A 7,796-nucleotide genomic window follows, 5' to 3' on the forward strand; every position below is an offset into this window, starting at 1 on the left:
TAAACTGGAAGCTTTCTTGGTTGAGAGGTAGGGCAATTCTGAGAACCCCAGGGAAGTATTTCATAGAGCTGATAGGACTCTAAGGCATTCAGTCGAATGCACCTCTACGAGTTCTCAGGCAGTCTGGACTGATCTAGGATGTACCCCTCTTGTTGAGAACGGCTCTGTATGAATATGAGTACAATGGGCGAATCCCGATCCCAAGGGTGAGGAAACTTCAAGACGAGTGGAGTGACTTAATCATGATGCTGATGGGTCAAAATTCATGGGGTACCCTAGAATACTTTGTGTGGATCAATGAAAAGGATGAGCTGGCCCGACCAAGAAAGGAATGAGCAGCCTGGCTAGAAGATGTAGCAGTAGCCTTACAAATATATCACGAGATTTTGCCTCATTATCATGTTACTATCGTTATGCACCGACAAGTGGTCCCAGGGTCGGTTGACCATATGTTGCCACCTCCGGAGGATGATGATTGACTGGTCGAGTATATACAAATTGAATCAGAAATAGAACTAGAAGGGGATCCTGAAAAGAGCCTGAATAGAACAACGATGAAGAAGAAAAAGAGTTTGAGGAAGACCGTGAAGAGGAACCAGAAGAAGAGGACATGGGAGATGATTCTGGGGATGGCTACTAGTGGCTGGTTGATTTACCCCCTCCTATCTTGCACCTTTTATCTTGTACCCTTTTATTACCCTAAGGGAAAGTATGTGAGCCCATGTAATCTTGTGGATGTTGGAAAACAATGATGTAATCATTGCTCTCGCCTGTTGTAATCCAAATACTATTAATGAAAAACCAAAAGTTTGTTTCGAATCTAAACGTGTCAAAATCTGATTGTTCATCAAATATTCACGACATAGGCCTGCCTCCGGCAAAGAGAGGTCCCTCGCATAGTAGGAAAACATACTTATTTGAATACATGAACTAATATCTCTATGTGCTTATATTTGTGCAAATTCTGAAATTAACTTTGCTCTTCTTTTCTTTTCTTTTTCGCATTACTTTATTATTATTCCCCCGAAAACGGAGATTGGTTTGTGTTGACTCGAAAAACTGGCTGAACCAGCATACAACCTGTGATCAAAAGGAAAAATGTCTGCAATTGATGACCCTGCTGAAAATGCTTTGGTAAAAGAAGAGGTACAACATATTCGGGAAGTGGTGCATTTGGCCGTGACGACGTTGCCACAACCACCCTGCTTTCCTTCACTAGACTCAATCCCTGATCACTTTCCTTCAACCACCTTTCAAGCAAACAATACCCGAACCAAAGTCACTACAAACCCCACAACCTAGGTTATACCACAAGTAACCCCCGAAAATCCACCAAATCCTCCTATACATATCCCTTATATCCCAAATTATGTTCAAACACCTCAAAACCCACCAGTTGTAGCTAACTCAGTTCATACCCCTCCCCGTGACAACGTCACCTTTGCTAACAATCAAACCCAGTGCATACTCATGGCACACACTACTATACATAAGCGGTATGTTCCACATGTATCTGCCACTTTAGAACCTACCTTCATAGCACCCATCACGTTCAGAGTGCCATATGAGATCGATCAGTTTGCTGAGATGGAGAGGGAAGCAAAGTACAAAGAGGAAGAATCAGTATCAGAACAGTTGCGAGCTTTGAGAAAGCAAATGAAGAATCTTCAGGTTGCTCGAGGGAGCAAGAGCCTAGATTATGAAGATTTGTGTATAAACCCTGATGTGGACATGCCTGTAGGATATAAGCTTCCAAATTCGACATCTTTGATGGAACGAGTGATCATCATGCACATCCGAGGGCTTACTGCGACATGTTTTTCGGAATAGGAAGGAATGAAAAGTTGAGGATAAAGTTATTTATCAGGAGCCTGATAGGAGAGGCACTCACTTGGTACACCCGCCAGGACCCCATAAACTGGAGAGAATGGCAAGACATAGTATAAGACTTCACGAACCATTTCTGGATTAATACCGAGATCAATCCAGATAGGTTTTCCCTAGTGAATTTGTAGAAGAAACTATCAGAGTCATTTCAAGAGTATGCCCCTTGTTGGAGGTCGGAGGCTGCCATTAAAGCAATTTACAGGCTACCATTAAAGCAATTTAGTCCAGTTCGATAAGAAGTGGAAAGAAGAAGAAGGAAGAAGTATCATCAATCATTCCCTACTACCAGTCTAGTCCACCCCACAGAAACAACTCTTACCCTATGGACACCCATCCTTCACACCAACCTACCTACGCTCCAGTATACAACACACAATCATACTATAACTCCCACCCTTAATACAACCCACCCTGCGCCCACATAAATCCAAACCTACCACGACTATATGCCCTCGTCCAAACCACCACCCATCAAAATTGACCCACCTATGTACCCCGATCGTGCCCAAATATTGAAGGAAGAAATCCCAGAAACTACATCCCGTTTGCTGAACCCTTTGCCCAGTTGTTCGAAAGGCTGAGAAAGAGCTAATTTGATATATCAAGTAGAAGTGAGAATTCTCGACCACCCTTCCAAATACTTTGATGCAACAAAATGGTGTTTTTACTATTCAGGTGTACCCGGGAATGATACTGAGGACTGCTTCAGGATGAAGAATGGGATTGAGTCGTTGATCAAGGGTGGAGCCACCTAAAGTACCCCAACTCCGCCAAATGTGAATCGTAGCTGCTGCCGAACCATAGGAATCAAAGAGTTAATATGATCGCTTTGGATGAAGATTTTGAGCTGAAATGGACTATCATCATAATTGGGAATGTGAGGCCCCGAAGAGCTCCATTAATTAATGTACAGTTGAAACCGCTGGTGATGGTCCATACATATCAACAACAGTCCATCGCTGCCATCAGGTATGAAGAGAGTCATAAGTACAAGATAGTTCCATGGACGTATCAGTAGAAAGGAAAGGGAAAAATAATAGACTCTACGGCTGCCCACAGAATGACCAGTTCAGGAAGGTGTTATGCTCCAGAGGAGATAAACTAAGGAAATCCAAGTAGGGAATATATTCAAAGGAGAAACATAACGGACGCCGAGGCAATAGAATTTTGGAAGAAGATGCCAGTTAAGGAATAGTCTATGGAGGAACAGTTTAAGAAAACCCCTGTACACATATTGATCATGGATCTGTTGATGAGTTCTGACAGTCATAAAGATGCTTTGATGAAGGTGTTTAGTGGAGTAAGTGTGTCGAGCAACACCACCGGCGAGGCACTGGCAGCAACAATAGGAATGATGGTCGAGGCAAACATGATTTCCTTCCGAAGAGATGAACTTCCTGTAGAAGGTGCGGATCATAATAGAGCCATGCACATTACAGTCAAGTACGGGGATAAAGCGGTGTCTTGAGTGCTTTGTGACGGAGGATCCGGAGTGAATATCTGCTCACTCACTACTCTAAGGGAGTTGGGTATTCATTTGAGAAGAGTGAAGGAAAGCCATGTGAGAGTGAAGATTTTGATGGGTCTCAGAAAGACATCATTGGAGAGATTTATATAGCCCTATCCTGTTTCAAGTAATGAGTATTTCATCTTCATATAACCTATTACTGGGAAGACCCTGGATACATATAGCAAGGGCAGTTTCGTCCACACTCCAACAATATATGAAGTTCGAGTGGGACGGCCAAGAGATCATAATTCACGGTGAATGGAGTCAGTCAACTTATCTAGAACATGCAGTTTCATTCATAGAGAGGTTGGATGGGGTTGCCTTTCATGCATTCGAAATCATGAAGACCATGGAGATAGAGAATATTGAGTAGACTCTGGGTATGCAGTCACCATACAGATCAAAGATGTCCATGAGAGAGATAATGAAGTACGAGTACCGACAAGGGACCGGGCTGGGAGCCCGATCAGATGGGATAAGAGAGCCGATTATTCAAAGGGAAGAAGGATACTCTGGTTTAGGGTATCAACTTCTAACTGGAAAGACTTACACTGGTAACTTTGGGAAGAAGGCTTTTGTGCTGGAGTATGTTCCGGGTCCAGGTCAATGGTAAACACTAGAGGACGACATCATAGATGGAATAGAAAGATTGTTCGTAGCCATGATCGAGGAATGCCACAACGAATCTGATATCAAGACACCGACCATTCGGGATGCCAAACCAGGAGAGGCATTGCATTGGACCGCCAGTCCATCTCTGGGAGTCTTGGTAGTGTGGAATTGTAAAACCTTTGAAAAATGCGCGGTCAATTGAGGCATGAACCATGCCTGTGCTTTTTTTTTCATTTGCCTCCTTTAATGCTTAGTTTCCTCTTTTGATGAAATAAAAGTATTGCTTTTCTTAAAATCAATATAAATCTATTTACATCTTTATTTATACTTAGTTTTTCTTTTCAATAATGAAATGAATAAAATCACGCGTTCCGCGGTTATGACATGTAATAAAACCTTCGAGCGAAATGATCCAAATTACGAGGAGTACGATGAGAGCATGATGCCTGATAACCTCCCATAAGAGATCGAGCAGTTAGAGAGCTAGAAAAAGCCTAATCTTGAAGAAAGAGAAGTAATCAACTTGAGAAGCGAAGAAGACATGAAAGAAACTCAGATCAGCATCCATTTAGAAGCAGAACAGAAAGAAGAGTTGGTAGAGCTCCTCCGACAATACATCGACGTGTTCACATGGTCATATGATAACACGCCTAGGTAGAGTATCGAAAATGTCTCGCATCGATTTCCCACCGATCCTGCCAGGCCTCCAGTTAAACAAAAACCCAGAATGTTCAAGTTAGATTTGAGTTTGATGATAGAAGAAGAGGTCACCAAGCAGATAGAGGCAAATGTGGCGAGAGTCACCAATTATCCTACATGGTTGTAAAACATCGTACAGGTGCCAAAGAAGGATGGGAAGACCAGGATATGTGTGTACTATTGAGATCTCAACAAAGCTAGTTCGAAGGATGATTTCCCTCTACCGAACATTCACATCCTTATCGACAATTGCGCGAAGCATGAGCTGCAGTAATTCATGGCTAGTTTCGTTGGGTACCATTGGATCCTGAAGCATGAGGAAGACGTTGAGAAGATATGCCATGGGGAGTTTACTATTATAGGGTCATGCCACTCAGCCTCAAGAACGCTGGTGCCACTTATATGAGGGCCATGGCGACCCTCTTTCACGATATGATCAACAAGAAAATTGATGTATATGTGGACGACATCATCATCAAATCTCGAAAGCGTTCAGAGCATTTGAATGACTTGAAGAAGTTCTTCGAACGTTTGTGGAGGTACATTTTGAAGTTGAATCCTGCGAAATGTGCATTCGGAGTTGATGCCGGAAAGTTATTGGGTCTCATCGTCAGTAGGAAAGGGATAGAATTGGATCCATCAAATGTCAAAGCCATTCAAGACCTATCGCCACCTATGAGCAAGATGGACGTGATGAGTTTCCTTGGCAGATTAAACTATATCATCAGATTCATAGCCTAGTCTACGGTAATCTGCGAGCCTATTTTCAAGCTGTTGAAAAAGGATGCTGCCATAAAATGGACAGAAGAATGTCAGAAAGCTTTCAACAAGATCAAGGAGTATTTGTCAAATCCACCACAGTTAGTTCCTCATGATCCCGGGAAAACGCTGTTACTATACCTCTCAGTTCTAGACAATGAATTTGGGTGCGTGTTGGGACAGCATGATGAGACATGGAGGAAAGATGCTGTCTATTACTTGAGAAAGAAGTTTATACCGTACGAGGCAAAACACACATTGATAGAGCGGACCTGTTGCGCTGTGACTTGTATCGCCCAAATGTTGAGGCACTATATGTCGGCATACATAACATATCTGGTACCTCGGCTCGACCCGATGCTTACTGCAAAGTTGGACAAATGGAAAATTCTTCTCAGCAAATTCGATATTGTATACGTAACACAAAAGGCTATCAATGGACAAGCATTAGCAGACCATCTTGCAGAGAACCCAGTAGACAAGGACTTTGAGCCGCTCACTACATACTTTATAGATGAGTCATGCAGCGAGCTTGGTTTTACCCCTATACAATGAGAATGTGTCCTAAAGGGGGGAATGCCCTGGCATTTGGATGTATTCGCAGAATAGTTGCCTAGATGGCAAGGACAATATTAAAGTATTCATAAAAGCTATAGGTTATGAGATTGATAGTCGCATCAGTCAACATTCGAGGACGAATATTCAAAATGGGAGAATGATGTTACACCCCATGTTTTCGTACGTAAGAGTACGTCGTAAGTCAATTGATGTAATCTCAAAAATGAGGTACATACAATGAGTTAATTATGTTACCTTTGAGGTTACAAATATTTAAGATCTTGAATAACAAGTACCAAGAGGGTTGGAAGGCTTAGAAGCCAAACAAATTGAAGAAAATAAGTTTCGTCGAAAACCGTTCCTCATCAAGTTGCCACTTCGTCTTCTCATCCGGCCGCTGGTACTGAAGAGGTTGCCCCTGAGGTGGTGGCCCTCGAAATGGCTTCTCCTATTGCGGCTGTTAATAAACCAGCCCCCGAGCCTTCTTTGTCGGCATCTATCCCTGGGTGCTGCTCAATTGCTGACGACTTCAAGGTCGAGAAGCTTTTGCGCAAACAGGATTGGGGCGAAGGGGTCTAGAGATATATGTGTTCTGTGACCGAGGACGATCTTCCCATAGTTCGTAAGGACTGCGATTGGGAAGGCAAGGATGTAGTAGTCCCCGGACCCGATGACATCGTTACTACCCATGTGATGGGGTACTTAAGTGTTTACACTTATCCCTTCACGCTGGGCCTGATAGACCCGATCATCCTGGATTTTTGCAAGAGTTACAAAGTGTGCCTCAGGCAAATCCATCCATCAATGTGGAGGACCGTGTCCCTCCTCTATTACTTCGTGCACAAGACCGAATCTCATCAGTTCACGATCGACCACCTGCTCCGATTATACAGTCCCCAGATGTTCTGAGGGGGACTGATCAAGCTTACACGCTGGGCCAGCAAAGCCCCCTTCTCTATTATTGATAAGGACCAAGACCGGGGCTGGCATGGACGCTTTGTCCGAGTGAAGACCGAGGATTTGATCCCCTTAGAATACCTACTACTCCATGAGAAGTTGAATGCGTATCGTAAGTGTAACTCCTTCTTTTAACATCAAAATTTCTTCTTCCTTTATTTCCATCTTCTCATTCGTGTTTGTGACTGTGTAGTTGTTGCCCGAGTTCCAAATGCGATCCCCTGATTAAAGGAGTGGATCGAGGGCATCTTTACTCAGATGTCCTACTTTGAGCACACATGGCGCGAACTCTCAAAGAGCCGATGAGATGCCCGTTCTGATGGTAAGTTCCTTCTCCGAATAGTCATCATTTTGTATCCATCTTATATTATACTAACCCCTTATCTTTATCAATGTAGGTTTGCCTAAGACCACCAAACTTAGGCCTTTGGAAGGAGAAGAAGATGTTTCCCCACCCGTTGATCCCTCTGTTGCTGCAACAGATGGAAAGACGAAGAGAAAAAGAAAACCCTCGGGCTCCCCGAGCTCTGAGGAGAAGAAACTGAAGAAGAGAGTGCTCTGCAACCCCAGGAGGGACTCCAGTTCCCGTGTGCCTGACTCCGACTCCCTCCTTCAGCTTAGGGATGAGCCGGAGGATGCATCTGTCTTCGTCACTCACAGGACGACCACCTATCCTAAGGATTAGGGGGCATCCTAGGGGGAGACTCGAGAGACCGACTCCCCTCAAACTCAAAAAGCCTATGTGGATCCCAAGGGTGAAAATTCCTAGGATGCCGGTTCTGCACTGAAAGAAAGTACCAGGCATGATTGAAAT

This window comes from Nicotiana tomentosiformis, chromosome 8 (assembly GCF_000390325.3).
Source record: "Nicotiana tomentosiformis chromosome 8, ASM39032v3, whole genome shotgun sequence".
Taxonomy (NCBI): domain Eukaryota; kingdom Viridiplantae; phylum Streptophyta; class Magnoliopsida; order Solanales; family Solanaceae; genus Nicotiana; species Nicotiana tomentosiformis.